The 23,785-nt window shown below is 41.0% G+C and overlaps 1 protein-coding gene across 1 annotated transcript in view; it reads right to left on the reverse strand.

The window, feature by feature from the left end:
• UHRF1BP1L (UHRF1 binding protein 1 like) overlaps positions 1-23,785 on the reverse strand; it is a 2,202,923-nt gene that overhangs the window by 1,062,787 nt on the left and 1,116,351 nt on the right. The window lies entirely within an intron of this gene.

The raw sequence follows: 23,785 nt of genomic DNA on the forward strand, positions 1-23,785 counted from the left end.
GGGAGATGATGGTCCCATTATTGGATTTTATAGTGAAGTTTTCAGTCGGAGATCTATTGGTTGGGTAGAAGAGAAGTAACTTGGTTTTGTTTGGATTTAAGATCAGGAGATGGTTGGCAAGCCAGTTTTCGACTTTGGTGAAGCTATGTTGGGTGGTAGTTAGTAGATTTGCAAGAGAGGCATTGGAACATATTATAGTCGAGTCATCTGCATATTGAATGCAGGTGGCTTCAGGGATGACTGTTTGGATGTCGTTTATGAAGACTGAAAAGAGGAGAGGTCCTAATATGGAACCTTGAGGAACTCCTATGGTATTTGGTAGTAGGCAGGAGAGCTTGTTTTGCCACATTACTGCTTGTTGTCTCCCAGTGAGGTAAGCTTGAAACCAGTCAAGGGCTGGAGTATCTAGATACAGGGTTTTTAAAGTATATAGAAGTAACTGATGGTTTACCATATCGAAGGCTTTCGATAGGTCCAGGAAGAGAGCGGAGGATATTTTTTTATTATTCCGGTTAAGATTAATGCTTTCAGTAAAAGAGAGGAGGGCAGTGGTTGTTCTATGATGGGGTCTGAATCCATGTTGAGAGTCTGTGAGTAGTTTATTTTGGGTTAGATAGAGCATTAGTTGGTTGTGCATGCACTTTTCCATAATTTTGGCAAGTGGTGATAGTATGGCTATAGGTCTATAGTTGGATAGTTCTGTGGATGAACCTCCTTTGTGGAGTGGAATAACAGGATATTTTCCAAATTGAGGGGATTGAGGCCTCGGTTATGGTTCTGTTAATTAGGATTGAGTTTTGTTCATGTAAAACTAGCCAACAATGTTACTGCTACATCTGATAAGCCTCCTCAATCATGGCTATTAGACTAAAGACATCTTCTCTGGGTGTGGGTAGCATCACAATAACAATTTAAGGTGTCCAACCAAAAAATAAGACAAAAGGGAAGTAAGAAGAGGTGTCAACAGTTCAGGTACTCCAAGCACAAGCTCTTATCTCAGAAATGCAACAGTCGTGAGCACAAGCATCAATTGTTGCTAAACCTTCTCAGCCATCATTTAATAGCTCCATTCTTGCATTTGGCAATGGAATAAGGGAAAAGGTTCAGCCAGTTTCATTACCAGTTTGACAATCAGTCTGAGGTATCACAAAGGGTTTACGGAGCTATAAATGTGCTGTTTATTGACATTAGTTCTGACTTTAATTTCATCTCTGCTCCTTTAAAAGATTTAAATATAGATGTTCCCTAGGAAAATGGAACTTAATGTAGTTGGGTAAAGCATCCATATTTTTAGCCATTCTGCTTGCAGAGTTGGATGGCAGTTGAGCCACCTTAGTAACCCTGTGTGCAGAAATTCTGGCCACCATTTACCTGATGGGTTTGCTCAGGTTTCATTAGCACTGACAGGATTTTCTCTTTTTGGATAAAAGCAGCAAATATTACTATGATGGGGTGTGGGAATTTAGATCGCAATGACTGAGGTAGAACTATCTGATGTGCCCTTTAATCTCCAACTCATACCTCTCAAATGTTTCTAATTTTCAGAGATTTACCCAAAGTTTAGCCTTGCTGTTTCTAATCCCTCCAAAAACTGATGACTTTTGGAGAAAAGGTGGTGCACTACATTTAACGGCAGTAAAGTACAGTTGTTAAGTAAAGTTACCATAACAGGAGATGTGGGAATGATCACTGCTGCAGTAGCCTTAGCTACATGGGGTATATCAAGCCAAGGATATAACAGCCAGCTAGCTTCCAAACCTTCATGACAACTTCCACGCACACAAACCATTAGGCAGTGCAAGCTGAGCTGCCTCAAAGACAGATTTGGGAAAAAAAGGCCTTCAGGGTTTCATGCCAATAGAGAGGAGGAGGCTAGGCCCTGAAAAGACAAGGCTAGGAACAATAAAAAGTAAAATGTCCACACCAAAAAAATAGGGGAACTGGAGGGAGAGAGTGGCCACTGCAGTGTTGATCATTCAAACTGTTATGGTAAGTTTACTTCCACAAATGTACTATGTTCATCAGCCTGGTCAGTGTTGCAGTAGTCTTAGCTAGATTACCATAGCTTACTATATTCAAGAGGTGGAAGGAGAAGAGTCCAGAAGCCCCTGCAAAATGTACCAAGTAAAGCAAAGCCTGATCTGAACATGGAGAAGGAATCAAGCTTATAGTAAAAATATGTACAGAGGACCAAGTTATGTTTAGAATATTTGTAGAATCCATCCCTTTCCAAAAAGCAACAGAAGAAACTAAGGCCCTGTTACAGTGGACTTTGACCTTGCCTGGAACAGTTTTATTGTGGTGAGTATAACAAAGGTAATAGCCTTAGACAACCATTTGGAAATAGTCTGACAGAGGTTGCCCCTTTGTCATACCTTTCCAAGAAATTAATTATTGATCTGAAAAACTGAAAGATTTAGTTCTGCCAAGATAGTACTGAAGTTGTCTGTGGACATCCACGGTATGGAGTATCCTCTCTACCACATTTTTAGGTTCAGGAAAGAAAATGGGGAGATGGGTATTTTGGCATAAAGTAAACTCAGATACCACTAAAAAAAAAGATTAGTTCTCAAAGGAGCCCTGCCTCTGTGGAAAATTAGACAGGGTTGACTCAACATAAGAGCTTGAAAGTACAGTTGTGTGCACTTACCATAGATGTAGATGTTCGAGTGTATTCACTGTTGCAGTCATCACTTGTGGGTTATCCCTGGTGGGTAGCCCTCAGCCAGCCTAAGTTCCAGAGTAAAGGTTTACCTCCGGTGTTCTGTGAGCATGGCTGACGTCAGGTCATCAAGGCTACAAAGGGAGATGGCCGATGCCATTACATCAGTTTTTCTTGCCCCCAAAGGTCTAGGAGCCCCAGAGAAAATATATATACAATAGTTAAGAAAAAGGAGGCAGGTGGGAGGGAAACAGACTGCAACAGTGAATACACTCGGACATCTACATTTATGGTAAGTGTACACAACTGTACTATGTTCTTTGTGTTCCACTGCTGCAGTCAACACTTGTGGGAAGAATCCCAAAGATGAGGAAGTGGGTGGAGAAAGCTGCACAATTATGGGGATGCTAGCATGGCCTGCAGGACTGCAGATGCAAATCCTGCCCTGCTTTTAGAGAAAGTAGCCAGCTAGTAGTGCTTGGTGAAAGTGTGGATAGATGTCCAAGTAGCAGCTTCCAGAATTTCCTTGGTAGGAACCCCCCTCAGAAAGGCTGTGGGTGTAGAGGCTGCTCTTGTGGAATGGGATCTGACAGTTTTGGGAGGAGTCTTTCCATGGAAGGTATAGCAGAAATGTATACAATGAGAGATCCATTTGGAAATGGTCTGCTTGGTAATGGGTTTCCTATCTGCCCCAAGGGCAAATGAAACCAGGAGTTGGTCAGTTTCCTGACTGAGTTGGTCCTGTCAAGGTAAAATTTCAAATGTCTATGCACATCCAAGGTATGCAGAATTCTTTCCCCTCTATTTGCTGGTTTAGGGAAGAAGGTAGGTATGTGTGCGGCCTGGTTGAGGGTTACATCAGAGACCACCTTGGGCATGAAGGAGAGGTTGGTTCTTAGAAAGACCCTGTCTGCGTGGAAGATGATGAAGGGCTCAATGGCCATAAGAGCCTGGAGCTCAGATATCCTCCTAGCAGAAATGATGGCTAGCAAAAGGGCAGTCTTCCAAGAGAGGAATATGAGGTCTGCTATGGAAGCTGGCTCGAAAGGGGGGAGAGTCAGCTTTTCCAGGACAAAGTTTAGATCCTAATCTGGTGCAGGGGGGCCTTTTTGGCGGTCTGATGCGAGTCACACCACTGAGGAACTTCTTCAAGAGGTGTTGTGATAATAAAGGCTGATCCGCCTGGACATAGGCTGAGATAGCCGAGGCATGAGTCTTGACTGAGAAGTAAGGAGGAGCTTTGCCAGATAGTCCAGAACCAGGGATAAAGAGGCTTTAGTGCTGGTGGTGTTCATAGTGGAGCACCAGCAGGCGAATCTCTTCCATTTAGAGGAATAAGATTTTCTGATACTGGGTCTGCGAGCCTCCTTAGTAATGTCTAATACCCAATTGCTGAGGGCTGCAGTGTTAACTGTCTGAGGACTCAGCCAAGCTGTTAACTTGAGTGTGGCAAGGCATGGTTGCAGGAGCTTCCCTCCCTGTTGTGTGACGAGGTCTGTGGTGGAAGGCAGAGTAAAGGAAGGGTGCATGCTCATGCTGAGGAGCATGGGGTACCAGTGCTGCCTTGGCCAATCTGGGGCAATCAGGATAGCCCTTGGTCCTTCTCTGATCTTGAGTAGAACCCTGGGTATCAGAGGAAGTGGGGGGAAGGCATACACAAACAGGCTGCCCCAGTAGAAGGAGAGGGCGTCCATCCTCCAGGCTTCTGGATGAAACTGTCTTGAACAGAACTTCGCCAGTTGACGGTTCTGGTGGTTGGCGAAAAGGTCCATGTCTGGCTCCCCCAGATGCGAATGATCTGTATAAAGGCCTCCCTGTGCAACTGCCACTCATGGGGGTCCATGAGCTGTCTGTTTAAGTGATCTGCCAGTGTGTTTTGCTTCCCTGGGAGGCATTGAGCAAAGAGATGCAGTCCTATATTCGATCCAGACTGCCAGATTTCCATGGCTAGGCGACATAGAGGGTAGGAATAAGTGCCTTCCCCCTGTTTGTTGATGTACCACATGACAGTAGTGTTGTCTGCCCTGATTAGGAGTACCCCTGGTGACAGATGCTCTTCAAAGGTTAGGATAGCTCTGTGCACTGCCAGCATTTCTTTCAAATTGATGTGTAGACCTAGAATTTCCTGTTCCCAAAAGACCTGGGTTTGCAGAGTTCCAGTGTGGGCTCCTCAAGCAATGTCTGAGGCGTCCGTGGTCAAGGTCTGCTTGTTTGGGCGAAGGACAATAGGAAGTCCCCTGTTTAGGAATCAAGCCTGGGCCCACCATAGGAGTTCCTATTTTAAGCAAGAAATTAGTGGTAGTTGGTGCTCCAGAGACTGTGAGTGTTGGCACCAGAGGTTCATAGGTACCACTGTAGTTTCCGCATATGCAATCTGCCAAGGGGTACCAGCAGGATGCAGGTAGCCATGTATCCCAGGGCTTGTAATATTTGCCTGGCTGTGAGGTGGGTCTTGTGCGCCAGCTGGTGAAAGGAGGACTGTAGAAAGGTCTGCTTCTGGGAGGGGGGGGGCATTTGCTTGGATGTGTCTAGCAGAGTGCCCAGGAAGGTAATCCTTCGTGTGGGTAGCATTTGGGATTTTTCCATGTTTATGGAAAACCCCAGTGAGGTCAGTGTGGTCTGCACAAACAAGAGATCCTGTAGGAGCTTTTTCTTGGTTTCTGCCTGAATGAGGCCGCCTAGATAGGGGTAAATGTGTATGGATCTCTGTCTGTAGTAAGCAATGACTGGAGCCAAACACTTTGTAAAGACTCTGGGAGCAGTGGATATGCCAAAGTGCAGTGCAGAGAATTGGAAGCGCTGGAACCATCTCTGAACCTTGGGTAACTCCTGAAGGACTCTCTAGTGCCTAATTTGTATTTACCTCACAGCCAGTGTATAACGTAATGGTGCATAGCTAAATTTGAGATAAGCGACGTTTGTTTGCACACACACACACAGACGCACACAAATAATAATAAATATTAATAAAATATTTAAAATAAAAATAAATTACTCACTCAGCCAAGAAATACATAATCAGATGCCCTGATCTTTCTCATTTCAAAGAACAGAAAGTCTCCTCCCAAATGCTGACCAAGTCTGAGTGGAAAACTATAGAAATAGTTCTAGATCTTGATTTATTTTTCCCTGTGGTAGAAAAGCTCTTTGAACTTATAAAAAAATATGACGCTGGATGTTTTAGATACCTGGCACAATGTTCTCAGACCTTTTTCCCTAAAAGTTACTTTAAGCTAGTGGTTCATAGGTAGGTACTGGGCTATCTGCCCGAAGGCATTTATAAGCCTAGGCAGAATGTTTTGGCTTTCGCCGCCCCCTTAGATTAGTTCCCTGTGCCTCTGTCCAGCACAGCCACTGAAGTGATCCCCCGGGTAAACTTTCTGTTTCCTATCCACTCATCAAGGTTTCTTTTGAAGAGTGTTAGCGAGGAACTCTGCCTAATGTAGATTGGAATCTTGTTCCAAAGCATGGGAAGTCTCTGGGACAGGAATCTATCCCTAACAGCACCTACTATTTATTGTTGTTGTGAGGTTTAGATCCCTAGAGCATGTGGCTCAAGGGGATAAGGTTTTCTTTAGGTGGAGCATGTCCATCAATTCTAGGTTGGACATGGCCTTGTATGTCAGGCAGAGATCACCTCTGAGTAGGTGGTATGCAACAGAGTACAGCTGGAGTTTCTTCAGTCAAGCTGCATAGGGCATCTGTTTGAGGCCAGTGATCCTCTTGGTGAGGTACTTGTCATCTTTCCAGCTGTTGCAGGTGTCTTGTAAGGTACAACCCAGGCTCATTTCAAAAGGCAAGAGAGCCACACAGCTAATGTAGAGATACCAAAAGGCTGCAACTACCAACAAAGCCACATTTACCAATATATACCTTAGTGGGACTCTGGGGCAAGAGGAAAACAATAAAAGTTTGGAATGTACCACTGATGAAGGTAATATATTCCAAAAGGGCATGCAGTGGAACCAAACATTATTAAATGTACACATTTACTGTAATGTATTATTTCATCACTGACATAACCTCAAACATTCTCCATCTCTCAGTCTTCTGGGACTAAAATAAATGGGAATGCAGTCCATTAAGGTCTGTAGACCGGCAAAATGCTCGAGACAGCATTAAAATGCACCTCACACATCATACCATCATTTCTCTACTGTGTGGAATCTTCAATATTCTAATTTTTACTCACACTAACTAAATATGATGTAAGGGATCATGTTCCCAAGTTAGAGTCATACGATTAGGAAAAAGCTCCAATACTGAAATAGCAGTAAGTGGACATGCTTCACTGATCTGATAGACCCTGCAACAATTTTAAGTGTGTGTTTGGAGACTGCTTGGGACAGATTTTATTTGCAAACAAAAAAAAAATATCTTTCCTCAAATCCCATATGCACTATGTGACTGGTTGCCATGCCTTTAGATTTGTGATTTTTTTTAAATTTTTTTTAGGAAAAACTCCATCAATACCAGAGGTATTGAACAAGTGCCTAACTTGCATCTACCTCACAGCCAGTGTATAATGTAATAGTGCCGTAGCTAAATTTGAGATAAGCTACGTTTGTTTGCAGTGCAGCGTAATGCTTGTTGAAATTAAAAAAAATGAAATAAATTAATTAATAAAATATTTGAAATAAAAATAAAATACTCACTCAGCCAAGAAATACATCATCAGATGCCCTGATCTTTCAAAGAACAGAAATTCTCCTCCCAAATGCTGACCAAAACTCGTGGTCCCTTGCAATGAACATATCATTTGATTACAGGCAGGTTTACTGCCCATCATTTCTATATCTGCTGCTACAGCAGGATGCTTTTCAGGTTCTATCAACTGTAGTAATGAAGTACTTTGCTAGAAACACATTTCCTGCTGTTGCTAGTGACATTCACAGATTACGTAATGCCAAACAACACTTCAAACAGAATGTGGAAAATTAGCCTTATTTTATATAACTATTACTACTATAAAATTTTAATCAGGTAAACCCCTCTGAGCATGCAAAAGTGCCTCTATTCTTGACCAAACTAGAAGCACTCTTTTGGATATTTGGCTTACTTTGAATTGCGCAGTCTACCAGTAAAGGCTGATGGAATCAAACCCAGGACTACAGAATGAATGCAATTAGTTGTGCATAACCCTAACTCTGAGTCAAACCTGAAAAGTACAGTTATGTAAAACCTTACCATAAGAGTAGGTGCCCTTCTCTTCACTGTGGCAGTATTCTTAACCTAGGGATTCACTGCCAAAGTGGCCTGATGTCTGGCCAGTATGCCAAAGCCTTTAGGTTAAAGATGCACCGTATGTCACACGTATGCTCCCCACACAAAGCATAGGGCATAAAAGTGACATCTGAATGTATCATCCTCAGATAGCCCCAGGAGGAATGCCAGTCCTAGGATACCAGAGGGTAACATACATATCCAGAGGGACAAAAGACCGGGGAGGGGGGTGACTACTGCAACAGTGATGAGAAGGACATCTACTGTTATGCTGAGATTTTACACAACTGTATTATGTCCTTCCTTTCACTGTTGCAATATTCTTAACATGAGGGAGGGTGCAAAAGTTCAGGAAGATAGGGAGGAGGAAGGGCCAACAGAGCCTTCTAGGAACCCATGAAGAGTGGCTCTAGCAAAACCAGTTCTAGCCATGGATATGACATCCAACTTGGAATGTTTGGTAAAGTTATGCAGTGAAGACCAGGTAACTTCCTCAAGGATAGAATTAGTATCCAAACCCTTGAAAAAAGCACCAGTAGATGCCACAGCCCTAGTAGAGTGAGCCTTAACCAGAGAAGGAGGGCTCTTACCATGATAAGAAAAACAAAAGGAAATGGCTTTAGAAATTCAAGAGGAAACAGTCTGCTTGGAAACCGACAAAACTAATGATTTCGGATGAAAAGAAACACAAAGCTGATCAGATTTTCTAAAATTTTTAGTTTTGCCCAAATAAAATCTGAGTTGTCTATGCACATCCAAACTGTGCAACACGTTCTCACTAGCTGATTGTTGAGAAGGGAAAAAAGTGGGCAAATTAATAGACTGATTAACTCATTCACTACCTTAGGCATAAAAGAAGGGTTGTTATGAAGAGACACTCTGTCCTTATGAAAAACTAAAAAAGGAGAAACAGCCATAATGGCTTGAAGCTGAGACACCCATCTGACAGAGGTAAGGCCTAACAAAAGAAGAGTCTTCCAAGAACAATGCTGTAAGGAGCTGCAAACTCAAAAGCAGCCTGGGTCAATTTCTCCAAAACAAAATTAAGATCCCAGGAAGAAGGAATAGGCTTCCTTGGAGGTCTAATATGAAGGACGTCTTTAAAAAAAAACTGTTTGGCCTAGAACCTAGAGGCCAAAACAGGAGATAAAGGCAGACAAGCAGAAATAGCTGAGAGGAGGTATTTAGTAGAGGAATATGCCAAACCAGCATTAAGCAATTCACACAGATAAGAGAGAACCAAAGGCACATCCACAGAAAGTGGATCTAGGTTACAGGAAAGACACCAAACAGAAAACCTCTGCCATTTGGACAAGTAGGATTTCCTAGTCTCCTGCAAGACCCTAAGCACATCCTCACAAAAAGGTGTCTATATGGAATCAAAATCCTATCACCCACAGTGTCAGTTGAAGAGTGCACAGGTGGGGATGGATGAGAGGTTCCTTGTCTTATGTGAATAGGTTATTCTGTGAGGTAACTTGTGATGATTGCCCTCGGATTAATGCAGAATAAGAGGGAACCAATGCAGTCTGGACCAAAAGGGAATCACCAACAAGATGTTGGGAGCATCCTGTTTTATCTTGAGCAGAACTTCTGGAATGAGAGGAAAGGCATAAATAAACATCCCCTGCCATGAAAAACAGAGGATGTCCACCTTCCAGACAATAGGACATGGGGCTCTGGCACAAAAAGAGAAAGTTGTCTGTTCAGAACGGAGGCACACAAATGCATTTGAGGAATACCCCAGTGGTGGGCAATGTCCAGAAACACATCCCTGTGAAACATCCACTCATGGGATTGTGATATGCACCTGCTCAGAGAGTCTGTCACAATGTTCTGATCTGATGGAATGTAAACTGCCTGAAGAGTCACTTGATATTGGATAGCTAGCTCCCACATTTGAAGTGCTGACCTGCAAAGTAGATAAGATCTTGCCCCACCTTGCCCGCTAACATACCACATCACTGTGGTATTGCCCGTAAGTACCTTGAGGGGCACTGAAGAGAGAAGAAGATGAAATGCTGGAAAAGCCAACAGAAGAGCTCTCATCTCTTTGACATTGATGTGGTCTTTATTTTGCTGAAGCGACCAGAGGCCCTGCACTTTTAAAGAGCCGAAGGAAGCCCCCATCCCACTTCTGAAGTGTCTGTGAACAGCTCCAGAGTGGACTGGAGGTTGAAAAGGAAGCCCTGGATTGAGTGATAACTGCAGAAGCTACCAATGAAATTCCAGCTAGATGTATGGAAGAATGAGAATGCTGAAGCCAAACTGACTTTAGAAATCACTGAAGCTTTACCATGTGGAGTTTGGCTAGACGGAGCCAAGGAATGATGGAGGCCATGAAACATAGAGCTCTTAGAAATTCCCTGGCTGCAACTGAGGACAGAGAAAGAAGGAATTGAAAAGGCAATGAGAGTTAAGGCCTTCGGATGAGGAAGGGATGCCAGCATTGGAACAGTCTGGATCCTGCATTCCAGAAACAAATGACCTTGTGAAGGAGTCAGGAAGACTGCTGGAAATTTATAGTGATCCCAAGGCTTTGCAGGAGAGAAATGGCAAATTGGAGATGATGCAGTAGAATCTCTGAAGTGGAGACCTGAAAAAGTAGGTTGTCTAGGTAGGGAAAGACCTGCAACCCCATTAGCCTGCAAAAAGCAATCACAGCAGCAAGGTATTAGGTGAATATCCTTGGGGCAGTAGAGAGGCCAAAGTGCAAAGCACAGAACTGAAAATATCAGGAAGTGACAGAGAAATATAAAAACTTTCCTGAAAAGGGGATGAACAGGGATATGAAAATAAGCATGTTTCATGTCCAGAAAAACTAGAAAAGCCTGAGGAAGCAGCACAGGAAACAAAGTCTGAAGGGACAACATCTGAAAGGAAGGGACCTTCAGAGAGGGAATAAAACCCCTTCCCCCTTACAGAAACTGGAACTTCCTGAATAGTACCCAGAGTCAAAAGACCCTGAAGCATCTCTGGAAAAATGGCTAATTGTTCTTGAGGGGGCTGAGGAATGTCCATGAAAGGTGGAAGAGATTTCCAGACCACGTAATACCCTTGGTGAATGATGGAAAAAAAAACAGGAATCTTGAGTAATCTTTAACCAAACAGGAAGGGACAGGGAAAGAGGAATGTGGCTGAGAAGAACAGGACAGTAATACAGTTTATCAGGAAAAGGAGAATTCTGACTAAAGGTGTCTGGGTAGCCTTAGCAGGAGCAGCGCATCTACCACCCTTCTTGCCTTTGGGGGGAGGGCGAGACTGCCTATGAGCAAAGACTGGCTTATTAGGGTAACTCCTTTGGAATTTAGGTAAGGAGAAACAAGGATATGTTTAAGATCTTGTTAAGGCTTTACCCTTTTCCTGTAGTGACTTAATTCTGCAACAACACCACCAAACAAATGCTTGTTATCCAGAAAAGCATCCATCAACTTAGCCTTAATATCATCGGGTAAAGGTTGAAGCCAAAGCCAAGAATATCTCCTCAACACAGAAGCAAAAGCAGCAGCCCTAGATGAAGCATCTGCTGCATCATAACTGCATTTAATAGAATGGAGAGCCACCTGAGAAGAATTCCCCTCTGAGTCAGGAAGGTCAGAAATAACAACCAACAATAATTGTGGCACTAAGGATAAATGATTCACTTAAAACTAAGAAATACGTCCAATAAAACTTAAAAGTGAATCAAACAATGAGGCAGTATAAAACTTTTATTAAAATTACCACATAAGTGCTTTCACAGTTGAGACAATGCTTAATCAGATGTTCAAAAGTTTTAATTCATACATATGCTTTAAATAGTACAAAGCATTAGACCAACAACCAAACAGAAAAATCCCCCCCCCCCGAATACATTATTCTCTCCACTGGTATTTAAAGTGATATCACAAAATAGTCTACATACACACACACACACACATATATATATATATCTGTATATATATATATATATATATATATATATATCTGTCTATATATATATCTGTCTATATATATATCTGTATATATATATATATATATATATATAGATATATATATATATATATATATAGTATCAAGTCATATAATCTTATTTATGCAAACGTTTATCTTTCAAGAGGGGTTTACGCGATACCTTATAGAGGCCATAACTGGCATCAGCCCACAGTCCGATTATCCATTTTGCTTCAGATACCCTCAGTTTTATTCTCTATATATCCCCCCTCTATAACCAGCTGTTACTCTCTCCATAACTAAAATCTTAAATATATGTGTGTGCCCAGAGATATGTATGTGCTTGGCTAATCTATTATTAAGATGTCCTTTCTTATATCATATATATGCTCTCTTATTCTATCTCTGAAATGTCTGTTGGTCTTGCCTACATAAAACATTCTGCAAGAGCAAACCACATCAGATATATCACAACTAGCTGCTGTATTAAATTTAAAAACTTTATTAAAACCTGGGTGCATAAATTCCTCAGTGGAATCCATACATCTGCAAAAGCTGCATTTCCTGCAAGGAACTGTAACCCCCCCCCCCCGTTGATCTGTGTTCAAATCTTTAGGATAACATAGCATACATTTCAAATTTATCTTATTCTTAAGAGAATTTAGGTTTGTCTCCTACAATATTCTTAATGGTCAAGTCACTAGTTAGTATAGGTCAGAAATTACCCGACAGGCCTGAGATAGAAGAGCCAAAACATATCTTGCCATATGGGTCTGAGAACTGACAACTCTAAAAGCCAAGGGTAGTCAAGGTATACACTTTCCTACCCAGTGCTTCCATAGTTCTGCTGTCTTTATCAGAAGGAAGCAACTTTGTAGAAGGCAGTAAATCTGATCGCTTGTCAGATGCCACAGACACCACAGAAGGTCAGGAGATGGGTACTCAAAGGATTTTGCAATCATCAGGCACCTTATATAAAACCAATAATTTTTTGGGAGCAGGGGGCTGGAAATCAGGAGCCAAAGATGCAGTAGAAAAGGCATCCAACACGGTAGCCAGAGCAGAAGCAACAGCAGAAGGTCTAGGAGAGTCATAATGCCTGTTCTGAACCTCAGACACCTGGGCACAATCCCATTTGAAAAATTCTATCATTCAGAAAATTGTGTCCCCAAAGGAAATCTCCTCGAAAGGACAGTCAGGACTAGTGGAATCCTCTTCCTCAGAACCACAGTCTAAGGGAGAAGGAATCTGCGGTGAATAGGCAAGGAATTTCCTCATCCGAATCCTCCCACCCCCAGAGGAATCCTATTCCTTAGGCCTCTTAAGAGAAGTAGGGGATCAAGGGGAAGCTGGAACAGATACTCCCTGAGGAAGCATCAAAGTCATAAGGGCATTAAACAAACCTTGAGTGAAATTCTGCCATTCACTCTGAATGTCCTTAGGAGCAGGAGAAACATGTTTCATTTTTTGCTTCTTTAAGGGGTCGTCCTCTACGAAAAATGTAGAAGACTCGGACCCCATATGACACACTATGATGGTAGTCGGTACCTCTCCTCCCTAACCAAAATGTGAGGAACACCCCTAGGCCCTCTGGTAATAATCAGCCTCACTTCCCTCTGAACATCTGAAGAGAATGTCTGCAAAGCCTCCAGAAATGTGCCTAAAGCTGGATCCATGCCAACCTTCAAAGTGGTTGTGGCACAGGAATCCAACAAAGTTTATCAGAGGTCAAGATGTTCCAATGCTTACTTATGATACCTGTATAATATCTTATATTTCTAGAATAACTAAAACACATTTTAAGTGGCTGTGTAGTTTTTGAACTACCATTAGATGTGCGACTTCCCATCTGTTGGGAAAAAAACAGATAAGTAACCTGATAGGGATGCATCCACAGTTCACTTTTAAAAACAGAAAATCACTAAGGACACAACTTTGCAATCCTAGAGATCAAATTATTACTGGGAATAACCCAGGAACTAAACCATGCACTAAATGTCAATTATGCAAGTCTATTAATCAAAGTACAGTGTTTCAACAACCAGACACTGGTGAAATCTATACTTTAAGAACTAGTGCTAAATGTGATTCTTCTCATGTGGTTTATCTTGCCATCTGCCAGATTTGTAGTAAATTCTATGTTGGCAAGACTGACAGGTTACTAAAGGATAGGATTAGAGAACATTTGTACCATATCAAAAAGGGCAGTATGTTTAATGCTTTAGCAAAACATATTAAGAAGACAAATGTGCAACACACTTTTACATTTAGGGTGTTGGGTAAATGCTATGGAGATTTAAGGGGTGGTGATATTAGGGTCCGAACTGAGAACTTGGAGACTAAATGGATTGTGAGACTAAGAGCGAATGATGGACATGGTCTGAATGACCATGTACCTTTGAGACCCATTCTGAAGAATAGACCACTTTGTAGATAACACTGTGTCATATTTATATGGCTTATAAATACATACATTTTTATATACATTTACAATGCTTTGTATGAATACTTTTATGTATATGTCTTTTATACATTTACTTTTTTATATATTTTTTATATATTTGTTCATATGGCTTTATTTTGTGTAACTATTTTTATGCCTTTAAGAGATATAGTCTTTAATCATGTGATCAATTAACTGTTGGTATAAATGCAGGTGTGTGTGTGTGCTGTTATATACACCTGAAGAAGCCTTGTGGTGAAAGCTCTTGTGTACTTAGTTTTTTCATTTATGCAGTCTTCATGACAAAAGCCTGGCAAATAGAACAGGGTGGATGGTTGTGGGAAGCAATGAGACAAAATAAACACTGCTCCTAACAATCTTTATGGGGAAATCTGTCTCCTGTACTGGCATTTACCCTTTCTGGATGACATGAACCCCACAAACAAGAAAAACAAAGGAAACAAAAAGATAAAAACCCCAATGGGGCACTTATCTGAAAAATGGCTTGGTGAACCAGCAAACAAAGACCGACAATCAAAGATGGCATTTGGACTGGCAGCAAAGTTGTTCTGATGATGGTACATCCAGTTGTCACCTTTATGACCTACACTGTATGCAGGTAGCATACATGTGACATACAGAGTACCCCTTAGCAACCTAAAGGCTTTGGTATACTGATCAGGTGTCAGACTGGCCTTGGCAGAGGATCCCTTATTAAAAGGAATACTGCAAAAGTGAAATGGAAGGACATCAGAATGATTATATGCATAGACTGCCTATGGCATAAAAAACTGATCTGCTTTTAGTTTTAGACTTTTATTATAGGTCATCACATAATGCAGTGTAGATACTAGTAAGCCTGACACCCTTCTAACAGAAATAAATGTAAGCATAAAGATGACTCTTCAGGAAAGGTAGCATTCGCATTACAATTTAACTTTAATTTGGGTATGCATTGAAACAACTTCTGTTTAACTTCTACTCTGAGGATCAACCTGAAAATGTTCCATGTGGATCAGAAGAAATATATAAATAATAACTAAAACTCTTCTAAATCTGCTGGTTCAAAATGAGACAATTATTTTTTTCTAACAATGAACAAATCACAGGGAAAGATGATGCATTTTCTTAGAGGTCTCCACCTTAAAGAAGGCCTTGACAGAGGGATGTGGTGCTGTCTTTGAGACAGCTGGTAGACGAGCAATGCAGAAACTTGAACCTTGACTAATATACAAGGCAAATATGAATCATATTAGTAATTCAAGTAGTCTAAAAATCTTGGAATGGATTAGTATAAAGGATTTATTTCCTGACATAATGTCCATGGAGCAGCTCTTTTCCACTTCTGTATCTAAGGTCCTCTTGTACAAGGAATTTTGGCTTATTTTAAAATTCTTAATACATGCAGACAAAAATCAGTGTTGTAGGAATAAAAATTCTACCCTCTTTGCTGGGAAGCTCATTATTCTGAGGTTGACTTAACCATCGATCATGCTATTCTTCTATTAATGTTGTCAAATATTTGCCTCCTCTCCACAAAACCACACTAATCCATATGTATCAATGTTGGCAACATCTTTGTCATTCTGTTATCTAGTATAGACAAACACTTCCTAATCATGGTTTAAAATTGAAATGGGTATGTATAAAGCTGGGTCTAAAGGGTCTTTGTCATCTTTAGGTAACACAGCAACCGCAGCTTTCCTCCAAGATGTTAGTGCTTCCCCCCTCCTTTTAAAATACTATTAAACAAAACCTTCTAGATCTTTATCACTTTCTTCCCTCCTAATTTCCAAACTTGCACAAGAATACCATCTGTTCCTGGAGGCTTTCCTAAAGATTGATTATATATCACTGCTTTTATTCCTTTCCCTGTGGAATTTTTTGCTGATGTGAATGCTCACTTTATTGCAAGTTCACTCTTTTTGTCTCTAGGAAGAGAGTTTTGGTAAAGTGTGGGTCGATTATGTGAAGTACATCCAGTATTTTACATAGTAGCCCAACCCAATGATCCTGAAAGGTACATTTGTTATGGTTAAGAATGGGCTGAAGGGGAGGATGATCAGTTTGTTAAACATGCTTGCCCCTCCCCCAGGAGGGTGGAGTTTGAGGGAATGGCATTATGGGTGGGAAATGGAACATTCAAGCCCTGAACAAGTATGTGTCCTTACAGTGTGTAAAAAGCTGGGGAAGCACTTAATGCTCATGGGAATGACAGATGTTCCTCTTGATATGAAACTGCCAGTGTGCGCCTGCCTTTCATACAAACCAGGTACATTGCCAAAAATGGCTAAAATATTTATTACTGAAGAGCATCGCTTCATGGTTAGAAAGACCAAATATGTCTCAGTACTTCTGCTGGATCATGCCTCCTGTTTCCAGAGTTTTTTGGTGGGGAAGGACTTCCCTGAGGATTACTGGAAGCTCAATCTTTATATACAGAACCAACTGATATTGCCAACATCCTGGCAGATAGGTTCAGTGCTAACTTTACCCCCTCTCACCCCCTAAAGGGGGCCCATCTCTATACCGGAAGAATGCAAAGTTCCTGTAATCAAGGCTGCACAGGTAAAAAACACACACTCCAAAGCCAAGAACGCAGCATCCATGGGACCTGACAATATCCCAGGTTACATTCTACATGAACTACAGAGTGAACTAGCACCCCACAAAGGGGGAGCCACCACGGACTCCATGAACTACCACCCCATTAGCCTGATGAGCCTGGTCTGCAAGGCCATGGAACGAATCATGGAACTTATAAACAAAGACATTGGTAATCTCCAAACTCTGGACCCCACCCAGTTCGAGTTTATAAAAGGCAGATCATGTCTCCTAAATGTGATAGACTTCTTTGAAGCAGTCACCAAAGCTGTAGACGAGGGTAAGGTGGTTCACACAGCCTATCTAGATCTTGCCAAGGCTTTCAACACCATCCCCCACTCTAGAATTATAGATAAACTCACTAAACTAGGTATAAATCTCTATGTCACAAGATGGGTTGTCAACTGGCTCACTGACAGAATCCACACTGTGAATAGTAGCAGACTCCAAATCTGACTTCAGACCAGTGACAAGTGGAGTACCACAGGGTTCAGTCCTGGGTCCTCTCCTGTTTGGTATCTACTTCTCTGAAGTACAGTCTAACACAGAAGGTCTTTGGCTAATGAAGTTTGCAGATGACTGCAAACTAGGAGCAATAATCAAAACTCCTAACGAGGTGGACATCCTACAAAAGGGCCTCACTGAGACAGATGCCTGGTGTCACAGCCATGGCCTCAAGCTCAATGCCAAAAAGTGCATTATCATCCCCTTTGGTAAAAACTCTGTACCCATTAACTGCCACATAGGCGGTAGTAAACTTAACACCGAAGGTGTGATAAGAGACCTTGGGACACAGGTTGACAGTAGTCTCTCCTTTGATAATCACATCGCCACAGTAGTCAGAAAATCCTTCTACGTGGCACACCTCATCACAAAAGGTTTCTCATCCAGGAAAAAAGAGGTCATTGTTCCCCTCTACTCATCACTCATTAGACCCATTATAGAGTACAACACCCCTTTTGGTATGTACCTCACAAGACATCTACAACAACTGGAAAGACCACAGAAATACCCCACAAAGAGAATTACTGGTCTCAGACAGATGCCCTATGCAGACCATCGCAAAAATCTCCAGCTTTACTCCGTCGCATATCACCTACTCAGAGGCGATCTCTGCCTAACACACAAATCTATGTCAAACCCAGAGCTGCTGGACATGGTCCACTTAAAGAAATCCCAATCCCACCGAGCTACATGCTCTAGGGACCTAAACCTTGTCACCACAATAAACAGAAAATGCTGGAGGGATAGATTCCTGTCCCAGTGACTTCCCATACTCTGAACAAGCTACATATCTATATCAAACAAAGCTCCTCATTAGCACTCTTCAAGAAAAATTTTGATGACTGGATGGGAAATAGGAAATTCACCCCAGGGATCACTTCTGTGCCTCTGCTCGACAGTGGCACAGTAAATAATTTTCTTGGGTGGTGAAAGCCAGGGTACCTTCTTGGCTAGGCTTATATAGGCCCTAGGGCCAATAGCCTAGTACCTCCATATGAACCTATATATATGTGTTTCAAGGTTTGATTTCAGATTGGAAGGAGCTAAACAATCACACTGATCTTCCCCTTTCACAGCAGTGGCATGACTTTAAATATTACATGAAAGGTCATCTTTATCATACATAAAGGTCCTTGCTAGTCAAACATCTATTAAGTCTCACAAGAGGACTCTCCTTGAGGAACAAAGGCCTGGTTTGACAGAACAGAGCAAGGAAAGGATGAGGTTAATGGAAAATTTTAGCTTAATGGGTTGTTGGCCGATACAGTTAACTAGATTACAGCAGAACTAAAACCAAAATATTTTGTCAGCTCGTCTTAAAGTCAGAAATTACTGTCACTGTGACTTTGTCATCCGTCTACAGAGGTAATGATTACTAGGGTGAGGAACTAGTGTTCTGGGGACATTTTTAACCCTTCAGAAATACTGGGGGTATTTGCCCAATATTTTACAGAAGGGAATCCTATAGTTCAGTGCTACAAGACAAGACTAAGGAGTTTCTGTGAACTGTTTCTTTACCTTTACTGTCCAAGGAGTTCTGAGGTGCACTGGAAGCCCTGATATAAAAGGAAGAAGTCAAACAAGCCCTAAGTGCCCTAACCTAGATAGGCTTCCAGTAGAAGTATACAAGTGGATGGAGGAAATATTAATTTCTAATTTTGTGATGCTTGATAATTCAATACATTTTCTAGCTGCTCCTCCCCCTAATTATTGGCTTCAGGCATTCATTTCTCTTATTTTGAAGCCTAATAAAGATCTATTGCAATTGACTTCATATAGGTCTATTTCAATTTTAAACAATGATAATAAGTTTGTAACACTAATTCTATCATCTAGAGTGGCTAGATGTTTGCCTTCTCTGATATATTTAGATCAGACAGGCTTTACTGCTGGATGTACATTTGATAACATACTTAAGGCATTTTTCATTAGACAGTACACCAATAATAAGCAGCATTTTCCTCTTCCTTTTGTCTGTCTAGATGCAGAAAAAGCATTTGGCAGAGTTAGCTGGGATTGTTTATTTACTTTGTTGCAATATATGGTCTTTCCAGAAAATGTTGTATAGATAATATAAAGATTGTACCATGGTTCTCAGGCCCGGATTAAGTTTGAAACTCACTATTCTTTATCCCTGGAGTTGTTACAGGACACTAGGAAAGACCACTTTCACACATCTTTTTGATTTATACCTAGAACCTTTAGCAATTAAAATTAAACAGGTAGGGGGAGATTTGCTGATGAGTCCAATAAATAAACACTTGCTGCATGCGGATTACTTTGTCTTACATTTAAGCAACCTCTCCAGAACTTCTGTGAGCTTTAAGAATATGAGGTTAAAGTCCAGAAAACACAGCTTGCAAAATTCATTATACTCCATCCTTAAATCTTCTCCAACAAACTTCTTTTTAGCAAAAATACTTTTTACACAGTATCTATGTCGTCTTCTTGCCTCTACCCCTCAGAAGTCCAAAGTAATAAGTAATAGAGGATCAGGCTCCATGGTAAAGGCTTTTCTTCAGAAATGGGAATTACTCTGCTTGGATATTCTCCAGAGGGTTCAAGCGGTCGATTCCTACTCCTTGTTCATTCTGTACTTGGCCCAAGGCCTGATATACCCATTAGACAGTAGTTTGTTAATTCAAGTAACGAGTCTGATTCAAAGTTTTGTTTGGGCTGATGCTTAACATAGGGTGGCAAGAGAAATTCCATCCCCCATGGATGCTATCTACTTCTAAGCATTTTTTATTGTATACTCCAGATTCTTATAATTCTGTCTGGAAACAGTTATTGTTAGTTTTGTGTGTGTGTGTTGGGGGGGTGCTCACTGACCTATTTGATTCTGAGAGACTGAGGCAGACAATCACTCCCCAGTATGCAGTCTGGGCTGGTATGGTGGTTTGTAAAGTACATGTTACAACTCGTAGAAAGTAACGCTCCTCCCTATTTCACCATTTTTTTGTTCTCTCTCCAGAAACAGCGATATTTACTGAAGGAATGCCTTGACCTCAGACAGAGTTATCTATATGTAGAAAATGAGGTCATATCTAGGCTTAAGTTTGACCAGTATTTTGGATTAGTGCCCCATTCTGAAAGTCTACTTATATCCTTGTCTTGAGAAACATAACGTCTTCACTTACTTAGACCCCCCCCCCGCCAATTGCTTTCTTAAATTCTACTGAACCGAGGTCAGGATGTCTTACAAAGAGGACAGACAAGTAAACTTTATCAAACTGTACTTAAAGAATGGAAAAAAATGAACAAACAAGACAGAACACAATGGGGACCGATCTTTGAATTCCTACTTATGGGAGTCATGGGTACACAGTTTTATATTCCCAAGGTATGTGGCTAAATCTACAAAAGTTTGACTTTTTTGAATGGCAGTAACATTTTAATTTTTTATATGCCTTCACAGCTAGCTAGGTTATTTCCAAATGTAGTCTTCCTTTGTAGAACATGCAGAGGCACAGATTTAGAAAAATGGATGCATACCTTTTGGAACTACACCACACTATCAGGATTTAAGACAGACAGGCTGAACTGCAAAACTACCTGGGGAGGGTAGATAAACCTTCACCTAATGTATTCTTACTGGGATTAACAGAACCAATATACATCTAAAAAGCACAGTCAGCAGCTATCAAAATTGTCATTTTGTTAGCAAAAAAATTAACAAGAAAATGAAAACAACCATGCCCTTCCTACACTATCTGACTTAATACTTTTGCAAAGATATGACATTGAACATGGTGCTCACTTGTACAACATATTCACCTAAATGGTGTAAAGGGTTCATGACCACTCAATTCTGAATGTCTGATCTATGTGGATTTGTACATGTCGCAAAAATACAGCAATCAAATGATGTATAAATGGACTGGTATTACCTGGCAAAATATATATTTTGCTCGTTGATTATAATTACATGTAAATAAAGTGGTTAAAAAAACAAGATGCTTCTTTTAACTGTACTTTGCATGGTTTTGGGTGACTTGGTTATGTATGAATTTCTGTTAATGTGATTTATTTTGACAATTGATGTTATGTGAAATGGTCAGAAAGTACAGTTGTATAAAAAAACTTAACATGAAAGGTGTTTGAATGATGTCTGCTGCAACTGCCTTAATGGTATGGGTTATATCCTGCCAAGGATATAACAGCTGGACATCTTCTAAAGCTTCAAGGACACCTTCCATGTGTCCGAACCATTAGTCAAGCTTGAGCTGAGCTGAAAAAAAGTGTGGTTTGGGCACCAAGCCTTTCAGAACTTTCATGCTAATAAACAGGGAAACTAGAGCTCTAAAAAAAGGTTAAGGACAGGAAACTAAAAAAATTTCACCCTGGTAGAAAAACGTACAAAAATAAAGGGTATGAAGAGATACTTTGAATGTCCTTCTGAATCTCCAAAACGATCTAGGATATTAGTGAAATGGATGAAAAAGCATACAAGAATGTTCCTAACTAAGGCAAAGAAAAGCATCCATTTTCCAGACCTTCTTGCATGGAGTCCTAAAGCAGAACTATGTCAACTGATTGCTGTGATTAGAAATATTTATCTGAGGTGTTCCCTACAGCTGGATCAATCCCTGAAAACTCCCTGATTCAGCTTACATTTGAGTTGGTCTGTCATGGTCTTGCCTAGCTTGCCAGCTACAAACTTTTGCTCTGAATGTATGCAACATGTCTATAGAGTGAGATTGTGCAGAAAAGCTACATCCCATGCTACCATGGCTAGTCTGCACAGAAGGTCCCCCAATTTGTTAATGTACCACATCAATGCAAAGTTGTCTGTAAACACTTGTAATGGTCCTGGGGACTATAGATGAGTTAGCACTGAGGGCAACATCTCTTTTATGTGCATTTGTTTTGGTATGTCTTTTCTTTTTCAAAGATTCTGCACTTTTATCCCCATACAGAAGTCAAGTCTAATGTGTCTGTTGTTACAAATGGAAGGCAAAATGGGATACCTGGATTTTGTTAAAAGTGGTCTATCCAGCAATGCAATGTCATCTTCATATGCAAAGTCATGGAAAGACGTATCATGGAACTAATCAATCAGGACACAGGGAACTTCCAAGCACTGTATCCATCTCAGTTTGGATTCTTCAACGGTAGGTCATACTTACTCAACCTGGAAGATTGTTTTTAAAAAAGTCTCCAAAGCAATAGATTAAGGCAAAACAGTATACACCACAAACCTTGACCTGGTCAAAGCTTCTGATACAATTCCTCACTCAGGCATAAAAGAAAAGAAATAAACTGGAATAAATCCTTACATCACCCGCTGGATTGCTAACTGGCTCACAGATATGATACAGTAAATCAAACTACTGGAAATTACCTCCACAAAGAGACCAGTCATCAATGGAGTCCCCAAGGGTTTAGTGCAGGGACCTCTCCTATTTGGCATCTACTTTTCTGAAGGAAACACAAATATCAAAGGGCACTGGCTGACTAAGTTGCAGATGAATGCAAGCTAGGATGAAAGCAAGCTAGGAGAAGTCAGTGAATCGCCATATAACTTTGCCATTCTGCAGGAAGGTTTGTCACAAATAAATAACTGGAGCCAAAATCATGGACTGAAATTCAATGCCAAAAGACGCATTAATGTATCATATGGGAAGTCTTCAATCTCAGGGAACAATTACATTAGCAATATGTTCCTGACAGTTGAGACCCACTTGTTTGAGATTTGGGAACTTGTGTGGAAAATTACCTAAATTTTGGCCAACATGTGTCCATTGTAAGAAAGTCCTTCTATATTGTACAGCTTATAAACAAAGTGATTGTGTCCAGATCTTGGGGTATCATTGTTCCCGATTACTCAGCCTTCATTAGGGCAAGCATTGAATATAATGCCCCCTTTGGCATGCATTTGCCAGGCACGTGCAACAATTGGAATGTCCACAGATATATCTTACTAAAAGGATACAATGCTTAAACATGTCTTACATGGACCGACTCAAAGCCCTGTTGATATATTCGGTATCCTACAGATTGCTAAGAGGTGACTTGAGTCTGGCATACAAGGCATCCCATGACCCAATGCTGATGGACTTGCTGCACATCAGCAAGTCAAATGGCATCACAAATACATGGCCTAGGGATACAAACCTCTTCTGCAACATCAACAGAACGGCTTGGAGGGACAGGTACATCTCTCAGAGGATGCCGCTGCTGTTCTGGAACAGATTCCTTATCTATATAAATGGTGAAGTAGTGCAGTGGTTACATTGTTGCCTCACAGCAAGAGGTTCTCTGTTTCAATTCTCGGCTGGGGTGCCTTCTGTGCAGAGTCTGCATGTCCTCCCTACGTTACAAAGACGTGTATCTAGAGAGTTTCTCCCTGGGTCTCTGCTGAAAATTGTCTTCATTCCAAGTCAAACTTTCCCAATAAACAAATGTTAAATAAA

Source organism: Protopterus annectens, chromosome 11.part0 (assembly GCF_019279795.1).
Source record: "Protopterus annectens isolate FY-2018-M chromosome 11.part0, PAN1.0, whole genome shotgun sequence".
Lineage (NCBI taxonomy): Eukaryota > Metazoa > Chordata > Ceratodontiformes > Protopteridae > Protopterus > Protopterus annectens.